The sequence below is a fragment of the Marmota marmota genome, unplaced genomic scaffold, assembly GCF_001458135.2.
Source record: "Marmota marmota marmota unplaced genomic scaffold, marMar, whole genome shotgun sequence".
In the NCBI taxonomy this organism is placed as follows: Eukaryota; Metazoa; Chordata; class Mammalia; order Rodentia; family Sciuridae; genus Marmota; species Marmota marmota.
In genome coordinates, this window is record NW_025999990.1 from 13,483,874 (window position 1) to 13,504,723 (window position 20,850).

The 20,850-nt window shown below is 39.3% G+C and overlaps 1 protein-coding gene across 13 annotated transcripts in view; it reads left to right on the forward strand.

The window, feature by feature from the left end:
- Tcf4 (transcription factor 4) overlaps nt 1-20,850 on the forward strand; it is a 348,091-nt gene that overhangs the window by 153,191 nt on the left and 174,050 nt on the right. Inside the window, exon 1 of one of the 13 annotated variants that reach the window (XM_048806176.1) lies at nt 20,712-20,729. The exons of the other annotated variants lie outside the window; for them this stretch is intronic. The gene's annotated coding sequence lies outside the window, so the exon portion shown is untranslated. Of the gene's footprint in view, nt 1-20,711; nt 20,730-20,850 lie in introns of those variants that run through there. 13 annotated transcript variants of the gene reach the window in all.

A 20,850-nucleotide genomic window follows, 5' to 3' on the forward strand; every position in this document is an offset into this window, starting at 1 on the left:
AATCCAATCTGCCTAGTGTTCTGTAAAATTGCCTTTGCCTATAAATGGAACGGCATGCAGATTTTAGGTAGGGTACTCTCACCAACTTAGCCTGTACTCTTTATTTTGCTACCATAATATGAAACTGCACATAAATGATACTTGACTTAATCCTTAGAGTGGCTGGATTGTATGGTCTATTTTGATTAACTTTGTCTTGTTCTCAGTGTAAATTTTCCAGTAAAGCCTAAAATGTCATGAGCATTTTTGGACATAAATCCGTTAAGCTATTTTGCAGTCACATAGTTGTTCTTTGTAGGGTCTGAGTGCTTTCTAAACTCTTTCCCATCTCCAAATGGGCAAAATAAATGATAAATTGTTGAGAGCATTTAATCATCCTTTGGATGAGCAGTCATCCCTTAAAGCTGGGGAAGATATCACTTTTCAATACTTTGAGTAAATAAAACTGAATCCTTATAATATTTGTGCTGTATCAGAAGATTTCAAAAACTTTTTTTTTTTATATAAATGATCTAGGTTTGAGAAGGAATATATGATTGAAGAATTCATTGGATCAATAAAACCAATCTTTTTTTTTTTTTTTGATGTGGTGTGATGAGATTTTTTCTTCCATACACAGTGGATGGGCTCTAGTGGTGTGGATGGTTATTCCATTTTGATCAGTTCTTTTCTTTCCTCCTTCCTTCATTCCTTTCTATCTTTCCTTCTCTTTCTCTTTTTGTTTTGAAAGGCAAGCTGAAAACCACAGAAAGTTAGGCTATGAAATGGGATTTCTGAGTTTAAAGCCAGAGCGCAGCCTGTCCTGAACTGTTTGTGTTTAAGTTGGTGTTTTAGTTATGTTGCTAGTATAAACTTATGACCCTTGCAGATGTACAGTCGATCTGGGTTCAGTGATTCCTGGATGAGTTTGTTATATAGGATGCCAGAGGCCATGGAAATGATTTAAAACACAAAATCTTGAGACAAAGTTGGCTCCTTAGAAGCTTTTGGGTAACTAGGATTTCATTTAACCCATGGGGGTGGGGGCCGGAGAGCTGGAAAGAATTACTGCTTCCAGTTAATTAATTTCTAAACCTGTCAGTCTAATTGTGACTTTGTGGAGTGACACACGTCCTTCTTCCTCACAAGCAAGAAACTCACAAACAAAATTTCTATTTCTAATGGCAGACAGTTGGGGTGCAGCAACCAAGCAGTCACCCTTAAAAATTAATGAGCTTAATGATGGTTAGAGAAGCGATTCTGATGGTGGTTTGGGGGAGGGGCCGTGGGGATGGCAGGAGGAAGACTGGACTCCTAAGTGACAATGATGTGAGCCCCTGTCCTTATCTCTCCTCCCCCTCCCCCCTCCCCCCAGTCGCCACCCCTTCCATCCTCCTCTCTTTGCGGGAGCCACAGCAGATAGAAAGACAGGGCGATTATGAAGACGTCAGTTGGAGCGTAGGCAGGCGAGAGGGGCGCAGCGCCCCAGATGAGGTCCGGGGGGAGCTGAGGAGGGTCACTCATGGACGACCGTGTGTGTGTGTCTGACAGACTGTGAAATGGTGCGTTGTTGCACGGCTGCGCTGCACCTGGGCCCTTCATCTGTGATTGATTGGTTTGGTCATGTGTAATGGTCCCATCTGCTCTGTGTTGTTTTTCTTTTTTTACTTATAAACACCGTTCCCAGCGGCTGAGAGAGGATGAGCTATGTTTTGTCATCTTCACTTACACTTTAGCTCAAAAAAGTGGTCAAGTAGGTAAGCTCTGAAGTCTTCCAAGTAATGTGGTAGGGAAGTAAGGGTCCCCCTTTGCTCTGTGTGTGTGTGTGTGCGTGAGTGTGTGTGCGTGTGCGCCCGTGCACGCGTGTGTGCGTGGAGTTTATATGCTGCCTGTTAATATCTGAATAGTTCATGAACCACGGAAGACCAAAAATCACAGAAATGATTTGCACAAATCTGTGTATTGTGACTCTTACTGCAGCAAGGAGTTTTTTTTTTTTTTTTGTAACGGAGCCAATACTTAATTAAAACCGCTGACATCATGGTGTTATAATTAAGCATGGCATTAATTAAGCTGGAATAACGATTTTTTTTTATTAAGAACTGCTTCTATTGTATAAGACTGTTATCGGCTAAAAACAAAATAATTTTAAAGCAGAAATTAATTCCCTTTAACCTAACCCTTTTCAAGTTCCCCAAAGTCCAACCTCAGGACTGTCGTCATCAGGGCTGTGTGTGTGTGTGTGTGTGTGTGTGTGTGTTTGGTGGTGTTGGGATGGGCGAGAGTGGAAGTGAAATTTGTTTTTTTTCACCCAAAAATGCTGATCGGCTCCTGGCATTCTGATGGCTAATTATGCATCGGAGAGCTTCGACAGCTGCATTCATCATCATAAAATGTAATAATTAATGACATTCCAACAAAGAAAAATATGCAAATGAGGACTCATTAGCATTTTCATATTCAGCTTTGATAATGCTTTTGCTGACAAGGTTGTAATTAATGAAAATTCATGTCGCAGTCAGGAGATTGGATCGGTTTCATTCCGCTCACAATTCCCAAATGCTTGCATTATGGAAAATCGGCGGCTCTGCCAACTTTTCAGGGAAGAAAAAAACACACACACACACTAAAAGCACCAGATGCAAATTAATGGTAGGGAGTCTTTAACTCTTTAAACCACCCCCCTAAATTTCCATCATAGGAAACATGTGATGAGTGTTTGCCTAAGAACTAGATTCTTCTTCTTTTTTTTTAATGATGGCAATAAAATTACTCTTATTTGTGACCCAAGTGTGACAATTTCTAGCAAACTTTTTTTTCTTTTTTTTTTAATTTACAAAAAACTCCTCCACCTTTTTCCTTCTTTGCTTTTCCCTTTCAAGACTATTTAAATTTACATAGTAAAACATGTTAGGACGGCCAAGCCCCAGCGTGTTGTGTTCTGTCCTCTAGCTGGCAAATTCATGCCACAACAGTTTATTCATCCAGATGCTTTTTGGCGAATCTTCATCATAGTATTTGGGCTTAGATCTCCTGGTGCCTTCCTCTGTGTGCTGCCCATAAGGTCGAAAGAAAACCAAGTATTCAATTTCTCTATTCAGGGTAGGTTTGTTCTTATTTTTTTTCCTTTTTTTCGGATGTAGTTTTTTTTTTTTTTAAGTCCTTTTTTCCTTCTTTTTAATTTGTTCCTTTTGTGGTTTAATGTAAGAGTTTGAGAATGTGTGCATAATTCTCTCACTCAACACTTCTGGCTTAGTGTTGTTCTTCAAACGTAATTTTTGGAGACACTGTACAATCAAAATGGATACCTAGAAACCCCACAATAGAGATAGCGACACACAGTACAGAGAGCTCTAAATTTATAAACCTTTTGTGTATTGCTTTCAAAACGTGGAAATTTAGATTGGCAAATAGCCATTTGGTGCCAACCTGGTACCACGCCTGTCATCGTAGCCTAAAGTTAAAGGGAAAAGTTTTCACCCTCAAGGTTAGAAAGAAAAACTGAAAGAGTTCTGATCTAAGTTCATATTTGCTCTTTAGGTTAAAAACTGATTATTGATAAAGAAAATCTTTTTTGCTGACACAGATATTTCAGAAAGAAAGCAACCAAAAAATAAAAGTTTGAGGATTGAGGATTAAGAATGGAGTATGAAAACTTATTTCCTTATAAATTGTAACATTCATATGTATTTTCACTCTCAGACGATATAAAAGAACTTCTGAAAGTTGCTAAGATGCAGTTTCCTGTTTATTTAAAGTTAACTTGTATTTCCCAAAGTTGCTAGCCCAGCATAAATAAAGAATATAAATATGCCTTGTTAGAGGAAGATAGAAAATTTTTGATATGCTGGGCCTTCATTTTTAGACTACTCTGTAATATAAAAAGTATCATCAGTTATTTAATGAGGACTTTCTAATGAATCTTTTTCTTCTCTTATACAATTAGGAATAACTAGGTTTATTATTCCTGTTAATCTCTCATAGTTCCAACAATCAGAATTTTATTTCCATATCTTGCTTTTTTCCAACATTGGTACATGACAGTGCACATGTGTACCTGTGGGTTGTGTGTCCAGGCTTGGAGATTGTGGTGGCTCTGTGCTCTTTCCTTCAAAATCTGTTGGTTTAAATAGGAGGTAGAAGGTTTTATGTTTTTTTCCCCCATTTAGTTTCTTTCTTTCTTTTGCGGGCAAACTGCCCATCCAGATGGTAGAATTTCACCTGTAAGCAATCTGAAACGATAGGTTAATTCTGACATTTTATAGAGCTTTTTTATTTTCTTTTCATATAGTCTAACTAAGTGCAGACTAACTGCTCAAGATAATGTTTCCTTTTTTTTTTTTTTCCTTTTAAAGAGCTTCCTGCCGTGATTGGTTCTTTTTCTCCCCAAATCTGCATCTGGGGCACAATTTCAAATCTGTGGCTTTAGGCACTTTGCTCTTGTTGTCAAAACTACATCTGATGAAATCCTTGACCACTTCTAATATGTGTAAATGAGGGTGTGCCGGCAGAGGTGAGCCAGCCAGTGGGGATCAGCAGGTTAGTGGCTGAGAAGCGGCTCCTTTTAATTTCCTGAGCAGAAAGTCCTCCTGGCTTTGATAAATTCAGTTAGATTTCTCCTCCCACTAAATTCTCTAACGCATCCTAGCTCATACCTTTGCAAGCAATGCATTCATGGTGTCAGCCAGCAGAGCTCTGGGATTGTCATTTTCAGTGTGGCTAGCCTCTGGGGGCTTAGGTGCCTGGGGATACCCAGAGAAACCCTGGGGGATATTTCCTGACCTGTTCTCCAGGAATCCCATCATGTCCAAGAGTGGTTTTGGAGTAGAGAGTAGAAAGGAGGGTGAATACTGGAGACCTAATTTACTCATAAGAATCTTAACCATGCTGCATTGCAAGTTAGTTTTGAAAGTGCCGCCCTCCTGTTTTGGACTTCTAGAAACCCGGGTTTGCTTGAATTGTTCCTTGCACTGTGAAGATGGCCTTAGAGGCATCCTCACCCTTGGTGTGTGTTTCTTTGGGAAAACAGTTTTGAAAGTGTTGTCCTGGTTTAATACCTGTTAACACTCAGAACACTCGGGACCCCAGACCAGGCATAATCTGTTTCCTTTTCTGTTTCCTGGTTTGCACACGTTAATTCCTGGGGACATTTTCCTTTTAAAGGGACAAGAGTCTCACTGTCCAGGAGCAAGCCACATTTATTGGAGCTATTGGGCTCCAAAAGAGGAAACCTGTGGGTGATCAGTGTTATCCTCCTCTCAAGCTATAGCCTCAGTCAGTGTGAATTACAGCCCCGTGACTGAGAATGTAAAGGCAGTTGTTTTACTGGGATGTCCAAAGGTTTTTGTTTCAGGTATTGCAACAAAATCAACATTTGTTTGTGGTCAGTGAAGCCAGCTCTGCTGCCAGTGTTCCCATCCAGTGGCTTCTTGTATTTCCCTTGCAAACTTTCCCATTGGTTGGGGTCTGTACAGAGATTTCAGTGGCTGGCTGGTGGAAATGTTTGGGAGAGCATTTGCGTATCAAAGCAGCCTAAATATTTGCAAAAAAAATGTTTGCTTGAGAAAAAAAAGAATCCACTTAGGATTAGGAAGTAACTGCTTAAACATTTTAAAAGCATTTATGATTTCCTGAAGTCTATTATTCATAAGCCACTGCCTAACCTGAATTTCAGAATCCAGATTGTAAAATAGTGCCTAAGATAATGAAAGTTGTGCTTTATGATTAAGATCTATACCTGTATCTAGTATAAAATGGGAAAATACCTAAAATGACATATATATTAAAAATTATTTGGTAATAATTTAACGAACCTATAAAACAAAAGCCACAGAGATAGGGCCTCATGAAAAAAATGGGAGGCGAGTAGCTCTAACCTCATTCTTTTCGCTATTTTGTTGGAGTTTTCTTCCTAAAACACATTAGTGTAGCTGTGACCTGATGCTTCTGGTGGTGTCCAGAAGCTTTCTTTTAATGATAATGATTTGAAATATCAGATCTTTCTCCATTTTTTCTTGGTAAAGAGTTTAATTTCTAGTGGGCATTTTGTGTTTGAATTCTTAAAAAAAAAAGTTTTAACTGCATTTCATTGATGGTTTGGAAACAGTCTGTAGAAAACTCAGGGCAGGCCAGTCTTTCCAATTTGTTAACAATGTAGGAGTTGAGCGTTGACAATCAGTGTACTGAAAAGCCCCTCGGATCAGGTGTTATTTTACCATCTGGACATTTTAATTAGTAATAAAAATGTGGGTCTGGATACACAGAATAGGATCTATAGCACACAGCGGCCCAGTGCACTTCATTGGTGCTGAGGTGTTCATGGCTACATTTTGTAATTGTGCACGGGTGTGCATAAGTGTAATTGTGTGCTGGGTGTGTGTTCACTCCTCCTAGCATACCCAAGTGTAGGATTCTGGCTTAATTTTCCAATTGGGCACTTAACACAATACCAAAAAATTTGGCTACTTTTCTTAAATGAGAAGTAAAAATGTATAAAATACATGTGCTTGCGTTTCTGAGAAGTACCTGTGTGTCATACTTGCTTGAGTAATTACATGGTGTGGCCTGGCAAAATGTAAGGCCAACAGGAGAAGTAGGCTTGGGCTAACACTCTTGTCCCTCTTTCACTACTGTGTGCATTAAGGCAAATAAATTAACCACCCGAGTCTCCTTTTTTGCTCACATGTGAAGTGAAAGAATTGATAATAATAATTATGATACCTGCCTACCAGGTATATGATGAATCCCATAAGAGCATATATGTATGCCTGTGTGTTACATGCATGTGTATATCTGTATACATATATGTGTCTGTATGTACGACATATATAATTATAATAATCAACTGTTAATATAAATGCAGTTGCCAATTGTTAATTCATATACAATCTTCCATAATTCAATAAATCGTTTTATATTAACAAATAAGTGAGATGCAAATTTAAGTCTACGTTACATCTTCAACAAATGCCACCTTTAAGACCACTAGAAAAATGTGTTTGTGATTTTCAGCAGGAAGGAAAATGACCTGTGTTTATAAAGTATGTATGCTCTTTGAAACAATGTTATTCTTAATTAAGGCAGAAGCTGGTGCATTTGAGGGAAATGGTGACCCTCTGGAGAAATGGAGAGTGAAAATAGTTTAGGGAAATGAGTCTTGGTGGCTCCTCTACTGGAAAGATGTATGCATGTTTCTTTTAATCGTTGTAATTTCATGTTTGCAAGCCAGTGCGAATACCTAAAGGGTAATCTTTGCTTAGAACCCACCCCTTATTGCACATCCTGCAAAACACACACACACACACCATATAATCTATTTAAGAATTGTGTCATCTCCAGGAAGTGAGGGAGTTGATAAAATTACCATTGGGCCAGATGAGTGTGAGCACTTCCATAGAAAGCTTTTCCAGCTTTTATTGCGGGTCCAGCTCTCCCCTGACTTGGGATAAATAAGAACAATTATGTGGCTTTTATTTTTTATTTTTTTAAATTTAAAATAATGATAACACAGTGTATCATGGTATAGTAACTATTTTGATCTTTTTATTTTATCTTCCTTTGCCTTAATGTAACAAATACATACCTTGATGACAGTACTAATATTAATTTATCTTACATTGTCCCCAGCAACAGACATTTATTGTCACAGGCAACTCAGTTTTCACAGAGTGAATTAGACTGCCTGTAAGATTGTCTCTGAGATGTGGTGTTAGCAGTGGGCATGGCTTTTGGTGGCATGGTAGGAGGAGATAAATTCAGCTGTGGCAGCCTTCAGTCTGTTCATTTGCTGGATATTAAGTAAATCACAGAAAAACCGGGAATATGCAGTTATGGCTGCACAGCTTTTAAGATTATTTTAGACTTCAGAATGGAAACTGGTTTCATTTAGTGCTCTATCAGTTTCATTTAAATGTTCCAATCTGATGACCAGTTTCATTTAAATACTCTAGTCTGGTGAACAGCTAAAGCCTACATATTGTTTGTCTTGAAATTTTAAAAACTGAGGCTACAGGTTCTCTGCTTTAAAACTCCATTGGATAAAAGTGGCCATGACTCCCTTTGAGCTGAGATTTCAGTACCCAAATCATGAGATGCGAAATCGTGGAGCATCTCTAAAAATTTTCTCATCCAAGGGATTCCATTGAAAATTTGGGGGAACGACATTTAAAATTTGGTTAAAAAGAAAAGAAGTAATTCAAAGTAAAGTCTGTAGCCAAACTCCTTAATTGTGATGCATTTGCTGAGTCCCCCTCTTCCATCGTCGGGCCTGCTCTGATGCCATATGGCCTACCATGGAACATTTAACTTGTCAGATATAATGGATTGTCCTGGAAGCAGATTTTTGCTTTGAGCACTCGGCTCCTTTCTTGCATTTCACTCTCAGCTCCAGGCTGCAGGATGAAGGATTGTGGTGGAAATGCAAAGGAGAGACACACAGTTGATTCCCCTAAAGAGAGTGACCTACATGCCACAAAATTTTACCCACGTAAAGAGGCATTATCCCCGTCAATGGCCTTAGCAGGCTGCATGTCAGAATCATTTAAATTTGCCTGGACTTAACAGATTGTGCAAACAGTTCAGAATTGAGTGCTTAGGAATAATAAGACGTCGTCTTTTTAACTTAGGCAGAAATGGTATAGCCACATCCTCCAAAGGATGCATATTATTTATCATGACCTACATGTACCCAAACCACCTGGTTCGTAGATGCTGTAAATTAAGTTCATCTCTCAAGTCTGTAGAGAATGCTTTCTAAAAAATCACCTGATGGAGATGTTTCATGGCTTCATTGTTTTTGTTTGGTGAGTAGAGGTGAGGTCGAATGGTCATTTAGGTGGATAGACAGTGGCAGTTAATTATCCAGCCACGCTCTCCATTTGGAACTAAATTTCAGACCCTCTGTTTATTCTAACCTACTTGAATTTACAGACTAAACATCCTGTGGATTATTTAATTTTTAACTATAAAAAAACAATGTAGTATTTGATGTTTGTTTTAATTTGTTGCTTTCATGAGTTGATTTTTTTTCTTTTCTATTTGTGCTATTTATTTTTTTTCTGAAATCACAAGCTTGGAAAGCACTAGGAGGAATTTTGTAATCATAGGAAAACTTCTTTAAATAAATACATAGTGCCCTATTTATATGTATGTGTATATACATAACTATGAGGTACTTTTCTGGCATAACTAGTAAGACCCCCAAAACAAATATTGTACTATAGAGATCCAGAATAGAGAGGTCACCAAGCAAGCGTAAATCAGTGCAAAAATAAATAACTTATTTGTTTCAATTGAAATGTATAACAGTACATTTTAGGACTCAAAAAATGAATTAATAGATTTATGTATGGCATATGGATACATACACTAAAAATAAATATTTCAAAGGATAATTTAATGCACTCCCTAAAATGTTGAATATTAGAAATTCAGTAATTTACTTCTACAAATTCATATGTTATGGAAAATTCCTAATATAGGTCATATAGGTCTATGAAAACTACAGTGGCCTTGAAAACTAGCATAAGCTCACTTCTGAACAAAGAATGATTTATTTTTAGTCAACAAGTTTACATGAAGCAGCTAAGAAAAAATAAAGTTGGTATTTAATAATAAAGTGTACTTGTGTGTATTTCTTACTGGCCCTAAATTGAGCACACTAGTTTTATTACTGCCACTGATAGGATGTGTCACCCCCTCCTTTCAAATTTGGTTAGACTGAGTACTAAATGAGGTTAGGGCGGGCCTACCACAGCCAGCTCTGTTGGGGCATGTGCGCCCTCTGCTGGCCATTTAAATAGGAACTGCAGGTTATGTGAGACCTTTCATTCCTCTTACTTTTTTCAAGGTTGGGGTGTTTTTGTTTTTTGTTTTGTGTGTTTTAATTTTTGCAAAACTAATCAGATATTTGTAGTGATTACAAAGTCATAGCTTAATACTGTCATGGAAGTTAAGTTTTTTCTTATTTGGAAGGATTTTGGTTTTGGTGTATTTTTGCTAAAATAGGGTAAGCCCAATTGTTCAAATAACATGTAAAGTAGATGCCACTATTGTGCTTTTGTGTTGGTTTCACACTCTCCTCAGCTGTGTGTCTTTTCATAGGCCCTCTTTGCCTGGTTATACTTAAGAAGAACTTTTGCTTGTCTAAGTTGGGGAATGGAACCTAATGGAAATTCTTAAATGTGATTCTGTTTATGTCAGGGACATGATAGGTAGTCTCTAGTAGACAGGGCCCTGCTAGTGTTGATATTTTCACTTGGTTCACCAAGGAAAATGAATGTAGCTTTACATCTTACTGCTTTATAAAGGCATTTTTTCATTCCTTGCAAATCAGATTAAGCTCTGCTCACCTGCAGACAGTGAGAATGGTATTTTGAGTGGATTTCTTTTGTTCTCTTTTGCTTTTCCTGTTTTTTTGTTTTGTGTGTTTTAATTTTTGCAAATTTTTTGTTTGAGATGTTAAAAGAACGGATCATAGATGATCTCTTTTTCCCAGGTCATAACCCCAAACTATTCAAGTGCATTTAGGAAGGAGAGAGCTGGTCTCTGCCATCGCTGGTCAACTTGCCATTGCCATGTTGGGTCCTGCTAGTGAAGAGCAGAACTCTGTATAAGCAGTATGTCCTCAAAACAGCAACAGTATTCTCTACGATGATTGTTTGCATAAGTGATTTCTATATATCTCTGAGATGACTAGATTGAATCAATTTTGTATTTGTTGTTTAGATAATGTGGTTTAGATCTTTACAATTCTTTTGTCTTACATTTCAATTTTCTCCTATTTGTAAGCAAAAGCCATGAAAACCCCTAAACCAGCTACTCAAAACATGGAATAATCCAAGGGTGTAGAGCTAGGAAAGGGGTCAAATGCCATGTAAGTTTGTCCCACTTGTACCTCTTTCTAATTTTAGGTTCAAGTTACTTTTAATATTTTTTATATAAATTATGTGACACTTTTTGCTTATTTTGATTTGTTTAATATTTTCAAATAACTATGAATTGGGTTCTGACACATACTAAGTCCGCTTTACAATCTGTTATGAAATGATCTTGCTTTGAATCTCAAGTAGATGTGTCCTTTCTGGTGTCCCCCTCCCCCGCCCCATCTTCAATGAGTCTCTCCTCTCTTGCCCTGTGCTTCTCCTTGTCCCCCAACACCTCTTACTGATATGTGGTGTTGTATTTACTCCTTAGTATTTCAGCCTTAGGAGTAATATGCATCATTGATTCTTTAGCATCCAGCACATGGGACACAGAAGGCATCCAACAAATATTTATTTCCTGGTGTCGTGTTTTTTAGGCTTCTTTCACAGCTATTCAGATGACAATTTTTGCAAGTTTCAGAATTGAAGATTGCTATCTGTAGCCATATATTCCATGTGATGCTTTTTTGGCAGACTTTGGCCAGGATGAGGTCATTCTTATGGTGACTCCTCTCCTTCTCCTTCTTCTCCCTCATCCCCATTCCCTCCACCTCTGTCTTCCTTCAGTCAGTCATTCTCATAGATGCAGTGAATGGGAGGCTTCTCTTAAACATCGTACCGTGGGACTGTGACTTGTGTCGTTTTATCTGTGAGCTCTCACCTTCCCTTAATGGTGGCTCATGCTGAAGGCTAGTTGGGTTCTGAGGAAGTTGGCCTGTTTACCTGACAGTTTGGTTCTTGTTGATTTTGATGAATAGACTTCACCCCCGCAATTCTCATTCTTCTCTATACTTAAAGGTTAGCAATCTTCCTACTCTTTGTGTACTCTGAAGATGTCAGAAGTAGATTTTGAATTCTGGGCTATTTTCCTTGAACTTCTCAGTAGAGTATGTTTTGGGAATATAGGCCAATTGTAATTCAGTACAAAGTCTAGAGGAATGATCATTTATTATGTTACTGACTCTTAAGTGACGCTCAGGACAATCTTCTGTCTGGGTTAAAATGTTACTTATGTACATCTGTGTATATATGTATGTACATGTATATTTAAATTTACTTCAGAATTTTCATGACTTCCCAGCCCCCCGCCCCTGTTTTTGTGCAATCTTGAGAATCATATTAAGTGTGCGTGTTGCCAGGTGTGGTGTTGCACACCTGTAATCCCAGTGGCTCTGGAGACGGAGACAGGAGGATCGTGAGTTCAAAGCCAGCCTTAGTAATGGCAAGCTACTAAACAACTCAGTGAGACCCTGTCTCTAAGTAAAATACAAATTAGGGCTGGGGATGTGGCTCAGTGGTTGAGTGCCCCTGAGTGCAATCCCCAGTAAAAATAATAAGAATAAGAATAAGAATAAGAATATTCTTGTTAGTTGTGGACTCAGTTTGAAAACTGAGGCTGGTAAAAACTGAAATTTGCCTGCATGGCTGGTGCTAAAAGTTGTAACTCTGCAGTATAGATCATTCAGTGTTTCCGTGGATTCTCTAAAACACAATATTATAATACAATACTCTGTTTTCTGTTCTCCTTTGGTTCATTCAGAGTTTTAGCATCTTTGTTTTTTACATTTACTATGACTAAGATTTTCCCTTTCGTGGGCAACAGCTTATGACTGAAAGTGATTTGCGTGGTGAAATGTGGCTTCTTAAAATTCACCTAGAGATTCTAAAAATTTAACTTAGTAACAAAGTCTTCCTCTTGTGAGGTTTTACTCCTACACTTGGCCAGAAGTGTCACAGGTCTCCTCCAATGTGACAGTCTCCCCACTTGGTATGGGCTTATCATGCTCCCAGCAGAGCAGGGTCAGGGAGGCTGCCGAGTGCTTGGGCCCTTGGAGTTCAAACCACAGCCGCTTCCATGGCGGCCTCCTGGAGCTGATCCTCATCATAAAGATGGCTCTACTCTTGGGTAGAATGGAGAAGGGGACACATTGAGAGTGTCAAGGATCTGCAGCCATTCTCAAAACCCCGAGCCTCCTGTGGTTGGGACACTAGTGTTTACTGGGGGAATCTACTTGTTAATGTGGAATTAATTTTTTTTCAAAACAGCTAGCCTTGCTCATGGAGAAGAGCCAACTTGAAGTCTCAACCACACATAAGTTTCTCAGCCTGTGAAGTGCAGTTGTCTGTGAGGGCCTTGAGGGTCAGCCCTACTAGCTTGTTTTTAGGAAGATCTACCTAAAAACACTGGACCTATTGGAAATCTATGCTTTCTTACCTGGCAGGTTGTGAGATTGAGTGGGGTTCTATCTATCTGATGTCACCTTACAGAGCTGTGTCTATCACTTGAATTGGTTACTCTGATCCTTGCTTGTTAACAATATTGTTAACAATAACTGGTGGAATTTTAAAGAAAAGCCTTGGTGATGATTTTGGTGATGAACAAGGTCTCTTAGCCACAGGGCTGAGTCTGTGAGCATGGCTTTCGTCCCTGACCAACCTGCGTCTTGTCTTCCTTTTAGTCTAAGAATGCAGCAAAAATATTTTTGTTTGTTTTTGCTACCTGTATTTCAAGATAATTCTTTTTGTATTTTACATAAAAAGACTTTTTTTTTTTAAAATAGAAAAGTAACCTTTCAAATGCCTATGCATTTTCTTCCAAGGCCACGCAAATCCTTAATTGCCTTGCCTATCCCCAGTCATCACAAAGTCAAATTGCAGTAAAAACGTAGCAGTATGGAGACGTTATTCACAGAAAGCCAGTGGTACGTTACTCATTAGAAGTAAGTCAAGTGATCTGGGGTTGCCCTTAGTCCTTCGGGTCTCCAGGGGACCCTTGTACAAATTGCTGATTCAGAAAATCATTACTTTGGTGGCTCAAGTGGTACTTTAGTGGCCTTAAGGAGTTATTTGACACACCTCCCCAAACAGCTAAGTTATCCCCATGATTATGTTGATTAATTGCACACTCTGTGGAATTAGTGTTATTTTCAATGAAAGATTTTCCTGTATTCGGAAAATAAAGCATAAAGGTCCTGTGCTTTAATTTGATAACGTGTGTGCTCCTAAGTAAGACTGTGTACGAGAGGATCGTATTGGCAGTTGTTGGCAAGGGCGCATGGAATAATCAAAGGTGATATTTTTATTCTGCATTGAGAAGGTATTTTTTGATGTACCAGAGAATGTTCAGTTAGGATATTTACCATTCAGACATTTCCATCTATCAAGGACTTGAGGATGCTTCACCTTTGTGAAGTGATGTGGGCAGAGAGTTGTGGCAGGGAAAGGTCCAGTGGAACAATGTGTTTTATCACAGTAGGTAGGGATGGCACATCTGGATACTCCAAAAAGAGGTGGCATGTTAGAAAAAGACTCTAGTCCTGGGATTTAAAGTGTTTTTTAGCTTTGTCTCTTGATATCTGTATAACCTTTCATCTGTATCAGCTTGCCACCTTTTCTTAATTTTATTAACTTCACCTTTAAAAACCAAGACCGAAATGTCCATCTAATGAGTCTAGAGTGTGTTGACTTAAATGATTATTGAAATTACTTTTCATACTGTATAGTGCTTTGCAAATGTAAGTGCTTTAAGGGTAACTGAATATATATTCTGAATCTTGGGTTTTCCCCCCAGTTGAAGAGTTTTGGTAGTGCCTTGAGACACTCAGCCTATGTGAGATTTCACCACACATAGTTTTGAAGGCAGCTTGGTGCCTAGATGAGAAGAGATGGATTGACTCAACTCATCATCTCCAACAGGCTCAGACCTACAGACCACTGCTGAGTGATCTGTTTTTATGACTAACGTAGCATCAGTAAAAGAGGGGATGAGTGCTAGCCCTTTGCAGAAGCCCAGCTGATTCCCTTTCCCATCAGCCTTTGCTGCATGGACACCATGTATCTAGTACCCTTTCATCACTTGTGCCCCTCCCTCCTTCCCTGTTCTCAATTTAGGAAGAAGGGGAGGGAGATTCCCTGGGTTATAGGATGACTAGTTTATTTGCTAGAACTGAGTTGCAGTTGTTTTAGCATGAACTCTATTTTGAATTTGAATTTTTAAATGCCTGTGGTTAGATTCTACAGGAGAAAACCAACTCTCTTCCTCTGAAGTTTTAGAATTTGAAGGAATAATGTCAACTTCTGCTTCCTTCCAATGGAGATTCTTGATTCTGCACTGGGATGAGGGGTAATTAAGATTGACTAGCTAGTCAGACCAGCCAAGATACCTGAATGTCCATAGAGATCCATGAGAAATATAAACCTATAGAAGTATCTCCACATGAAAATCAAAATGTTTATAGACTAATTTAAGTAAGATAAAATATAATTTTTGAACTTCTAGTTATTTGATAGGAAATTATTAGCCTATATTAATTAACACAAAATATTCTTAAGTTCTTTTTTTTTTTTTCTTTTTTGGATAGTAGTAGTTCCTAAAATTTCTCAGACTTGTACTGATAGACATAAAAGATGGAGGCAGGTATGTGTTCTAAAAGAAGGTTAGGAAACATTGAATTAGATTAAATTAAATGTCTTCCTGCAGGACTTCTCAGAGCCTTTAACCAGCTAAGCTATATCATGATACTCGAAAGGTGTTTCCCAGGTCTTTCTATCTAGTCTCCTGTTTGATTTCTGGAGCCTGCTGTAGAATTGCTTTTCCATAGAAGACACTTTTGAGCCATGCTGAGTTATCCTGTGTAATAATTATGTTTTTATTTCCACTCTTCTTTGTGCATTTGAGCAGGAAGTCATAGACTTCACATAAGAGATGCGTAGAGGAATGCTGTTTTCTGCCATGTTTTTGTTAATTACTTGCTTTGAGTTAGCATGGAGATGGTGGCAGTTAATTGTGATACGTCACAGGTTCCGTGTACATCATTTGTACAGCTATGAAGTACCTGGAGACCTTTTAAGAATAAAACACCATGTAAATGTAAATTATTACCGCCGATAAGACACTTTCATTAATTTCATATCAAATTCATGAGTGTTTTGAGCTCTGGGATTTGAGAGTCTTCAGTATTGGCCTCTGGTTTATAGATTTTTTTTTTTTTTTAATTTTCAGAGTTTAAACACCAGCAAGCAAATCATATGCTAAGAGCACGGCCTTAGGAATAAACCACCACGGATTGAACATTGGCTCTGACTCTCAGGCCTGTGTGGCCTTGGGTGTTTTTCTGACTCTCAGTTTCCTCATCTGTAAGGTGGTGTTGGTATTACCTGCCACTGAGGGCGGCTGTGCAGCTCCCATAGATTAGTCTGCGTGGTGGCTCATGCACGATAAGGACAGGGCTCATCTTGTTTAGGCAAAGGAGGAAAAAGATGAAGGGACCGTAAATAATAACACAGGTATGTTTTCAGGACCCCTAAGACGTCAGGTCTTTGTTTAGCGTAGTAGACCTTTCAATGCATCTTTTTAAAAAAGAAATTACAAGTGTAATTTGGGTTGGGGCTGGGGACAGGGAGCGACATTTATTCTGAGGCAGTCGTGTTAGTGATGAGTTCCCTAGTCTGACGCTAGGGAACAAAGGGCCAATTCTTCAGCTCCCAGAACAAGTATTCACAGTGGATGGATCTTGTCTGCTGGTGTCCCGCAACAGCAGATAATTTTTCATCGGGGCTTCTCGGAGGATGACATGGCCCACCACACAGGTGCGCCTGTTTCAGAGGGGGTGACACACCTGCCATTTATATGTAATCCTGACACTGGCCTTTTACAAACAGGACCTGTTTACTATCCTACTGGGCAACCACCAGAGGGATCGTTGATGTCCAGAAATCATTTATTGATAAGTTGCTCTTGACCCCGTCTCTGGCTCTTTCATGTCACTTCGAGCTATCCCGTGTGTCCAGAGACAGTCACCTACTCAAGGTGATTTTTTTTGGTGGCATCCCTGTGAATGGAATGGAGTTTTGAGATCAGTCTTTCCTTCATGCAGTATTTCCATTGTCACCTGTTCCCTTGCAGTAGGATACCTTGGCTATCTTGGAAGTAAAATTGGAAGTCAAATGGCAAATAATATAGGAATACAAAAATATTGAATTTGGATTCTGTAGACATTTGTTAACCATACCTCCCCCATATTAAAAAAAAAAAAAAACACAAGTTTTCCTTCTGCTTCTTGGGATAGCATGATAAAAGGTTATTGAAAAGATCAGCAAAAAACATCGGCCTTAAGAATTGTAAGTTGCTTGTATATTTTCTGCTTAAATTAGTTTTTCATGGGCAACAGAAGCAGCAAGTGAATCCTTCTTCGATTATCATCTGGTGCCATTTTTTAATAACCAAATTTAAATATAGATTTTTAGCAGGAGGATAGGTTCCTCTGGACAGAACCCATGGTGGCTTTCTGGATGGCTCGCTCCCTGTAGATGCCGACGTGTTCTAGAGAAGGCGCTGCGTGCTGATCTCTTTTGTCTCCAAAAGGATTGATTGACGAATGTTGTGTCTGCTCACTTACAGCGTTTTTCTTGTTTCATTTAAAAAACTGTGACATAGTATTACATGTTCCTTGTATACATCATTTTTGCAGAAGAAAGTTGTTTAGCCAATATGTCGACTGAGCTTATGAAATCCCCTCTGTAGCTTTCATTCAGCCTTCAGTGTACTTCATTAGGTTGTATCATTCGTTTCGTGCACCGGCATCGTCACCAGCAGCAGAATTTAACATTTGGTCCTTTTTAGGTATAAAAATGAATCAAAAGCCTGACAAGGTTTGTTTCTGGTATATATTTCAGGAGTCCCCCCCACCCCATTTATGGGCATACGACAAATGTTACTAACGGGTACTTTTAGTTTTTAAAATATGGACAACGGTACTCCATGCAGTAAAAGACTTGAGCGATTAATGCTCCCCTTATGCCTCTTTTGAGTAGTTTTAGCCATAGGGCTTGGCACTGCCACCATTGTCTTTGTGCCAAAAAATATCCGCAGCGGCTGTCGCATTCTAGTACTGGAGGGTTGTCTCGAAAATTCCGCAGTGAACGTGCCGGGTTTGTTCATCACTGCTATCTCTTTTAAATATTGGGAAAACAGGATCTTTAGCTCTTTCAAAGCGCCTGTTGTGGTAGTGGGGATGGGGGGAGGTGGGTGGCGAAGAATGGAGAAAGGAGGACCGAGGCTGTCCGCGCCAGCCAGTTGGTATGACTGACAAAAATCCATGGCTTACATGGAAGGAGACACAGAGATGTGGGGGCTTTTGTGTTCAGGAGAACAGATAGTTCCTTAAGGGTCCAACTCAAACATGTTATCAGCCCTCTTGAAAATTTTATTATCTGAAACAAACGTTCCAGTGAATTTTTAGCAGAAAATCAACATTAAGACCCTAGCTCATTTTCGGTGGACAATTTGCACAAAAGATTTTTTTTTTTTTTACAAAAAAAAAAAAAATCCTGGAAAATGAGGTGTCATTTTAAAATGGCTGCTTTTTATCATTTAAAAAAAATGATAGGAATAAAAATCTTATGTTTGAGAAGGTTCTTGGGCTTTATCCACAATCCCTGATTATTTTGCTCCCAAACAGGGTTTTGGGCTCTGAGGGCAGATTTATAGTTGAATTTGGGAACAAAAAGCTGTAATAAAGTTAAAGGCTTACACTATCAGAATGAAATGTGTTCGCTCATGATCTCCGGAGCAATCTATTTGATGGTAAAAGTGGATGCTACAGATGAAATCTTCACAAGGAGCATAATCCTTGGGAAAAAAAAAAAAAAGTCCACCTCCCAGCCTCCTGCTGGCTGCGCTGCCTCTTTGGTACCTCGCAGACTTCGACAGAGTCCTGGACGGGTGCCCATTGATGTCATGGAAACACTCAAATTACTGAGAATGATTCATGTCTATGCTGGTCTCTTATCCTCCCCCACACAAACAGAAGTAGATTTTTAACCCTGACAACTTGTAATTTGCAGTGGGTTTATTTTTGTATCTGGATAAATATTTTTTAACAAGCAAAATTAAGATTAAGCAGTCTGTATCTGATATGATAGTAAAGAGTGCTGGGTCCATGTAGCCAAGAGTACTTTGGGGACTCTGCATCGTGAATTCATATTCTCCTCTCTCCTGCCCCCTTCGCGCCTCTCCTTCCCCCTTGCTCTTTCTGTTAGTTCCTCCTCTCTTTCTCCCCCACCTGTTCTCTCTCTCTCTCTCTCTCCCTCTCTTTTAATCCTTACTATTTGCATTGCCCTTCTGGCTTTAAAATAATAGGAGAAATAATCCCCACTTATGTATACAAAGTGAGACAGATCCTAGTAGGAAAATTCTTCCCTCCATTTCTGTGTGCTGGAGTCGAGTTTGGGAAATAATCCTGGGTGGTAACATTCTATCAGGGATTGCTTCAGTAATTCTTTCTACGGGAAAAAAACATATTGGTGGCCTGCCTTTCTCAAAACTGTATTTTACAATTCAGTTTTCAGAAACAACTAAAACAGGACACTAGCTGTTCAGTTTCCTATGAAGTTCAAGTGAATCCTGGTTTATTTTTCAGTCTACCTCCCTGCCTGCCTGTCTAGTGATGAAACAGTGGATATCATGTCAAAACGAACTGTTATGATTGTACTGAGATTTTTTAGATGCAAGAGCTTAAGGGAAAATATAATATCTTCCCTTTTGATATAGCTCATCAAGGTTGAGCCTTTTCTGTTAGTAGTATCTATAAAGAGCAGTTAAAGGGTAGGAGTAGCTTAAACTTGACTTAGAAGAATCAGTTACTGTGTGTAGTGTGACCAGGCACATTGCTGACATAGGTAAATGCACCTGTTCCTCGGGGTATGACCCCATGCACTGAAAATTACTCTGTTAGGTCTCTAAGACTGACAGGCAATGTGATGGCATCTTATTTTACTGGAATTGAAGGTGATACGGGCATTGATTTTATAATTTGCACTGAACACTATACCAGAAATGGGGGGGAGGTTTCCAAGTTTGAGAGTCACTGAATAGAAAAGTTAACAGCAGGAGAGAGAGAAAGGGTTAATTTAAAGACTCAGGTTTGGATTTCTTTGAAAATCGTATGTGTGTGTGTGTGTGTGTGTGTGTGTGTGTGTAGTAACTTAGTTAGCTACAGTGCATGCTTTTGACCAGATATAAAATTTTGGAAAAATGCATTCTTTGTGTGCTGTCAGAGCGGCATACTCTAATAGCATTGCCATTGAGCTCAAAGACAAAAGGCCACTATTAACTTTTAGCATTTGTGTTAACCTGGGCTGAGAGGGGAAAGCTTGAGGGTCATAAGCTTTAAAAGACTGTGCATCCAGACCCTCCAAATACAAGGGTTTTTTGTTTTGTTTTGTTTTGTATTTTGGTGATTTTGTTTTGAGATGGAGTGTTCTGTGTTGCTCAGGCTGGTCTTAAACTCTTGGGCTCCAGAGGTCCTCCCTCCTCAGCCTCCTAAGTAGCTGAAACTACAGGTGTGTGCCACCGTGCCCAGCTAAAGTACAAGTTTTGAATTTTCCAATGGAGAAAGGAGTAGTCTAGATATGTGTATAAAGGATAGTGCACTTGAAGCCCTGGTGGAGGGGAGAGGAGAATCCCCAGTCTTGAGTGGGGTGAGGTCCCTAGCCTTTGCCTGCTTCACTAGTCCCTTGGCCTGTGCTGGCTTGGGCAGTTTTCTGTGAGTCTTCATAGGTCACCAGCTGGACTCCACTGCTTAGATCTCTTGTAATTTCATTATCTTCCCTGCTGATTATTAAGGTGAAACATACTTTATAAAGCAACAAACGAGAAGCCTTGATTTCATCCCTCCACGTGGCCACACAGCATCCGAGGCTCCACACGCGCCTGCAGAGCAGCGTGCAGATTCAGACTTGAGTAGTCAGAGCTGGAGCAAGACGTGCACGTTCCCATGATCCCTGGTCCCGCTGGGTCTATTGGCAGAATCTGAACTTGGGTTCTGGGTGGGTGAATTGTCAAAAGCCTCTTTCCCAAATGTAAATCCATGATTATCTTGATAATATTGGAATTTACTCCTGGGAAAGGGGGGGGGGAGAGAAAGGGTGGGAGAGAGGGAGGGAGGGA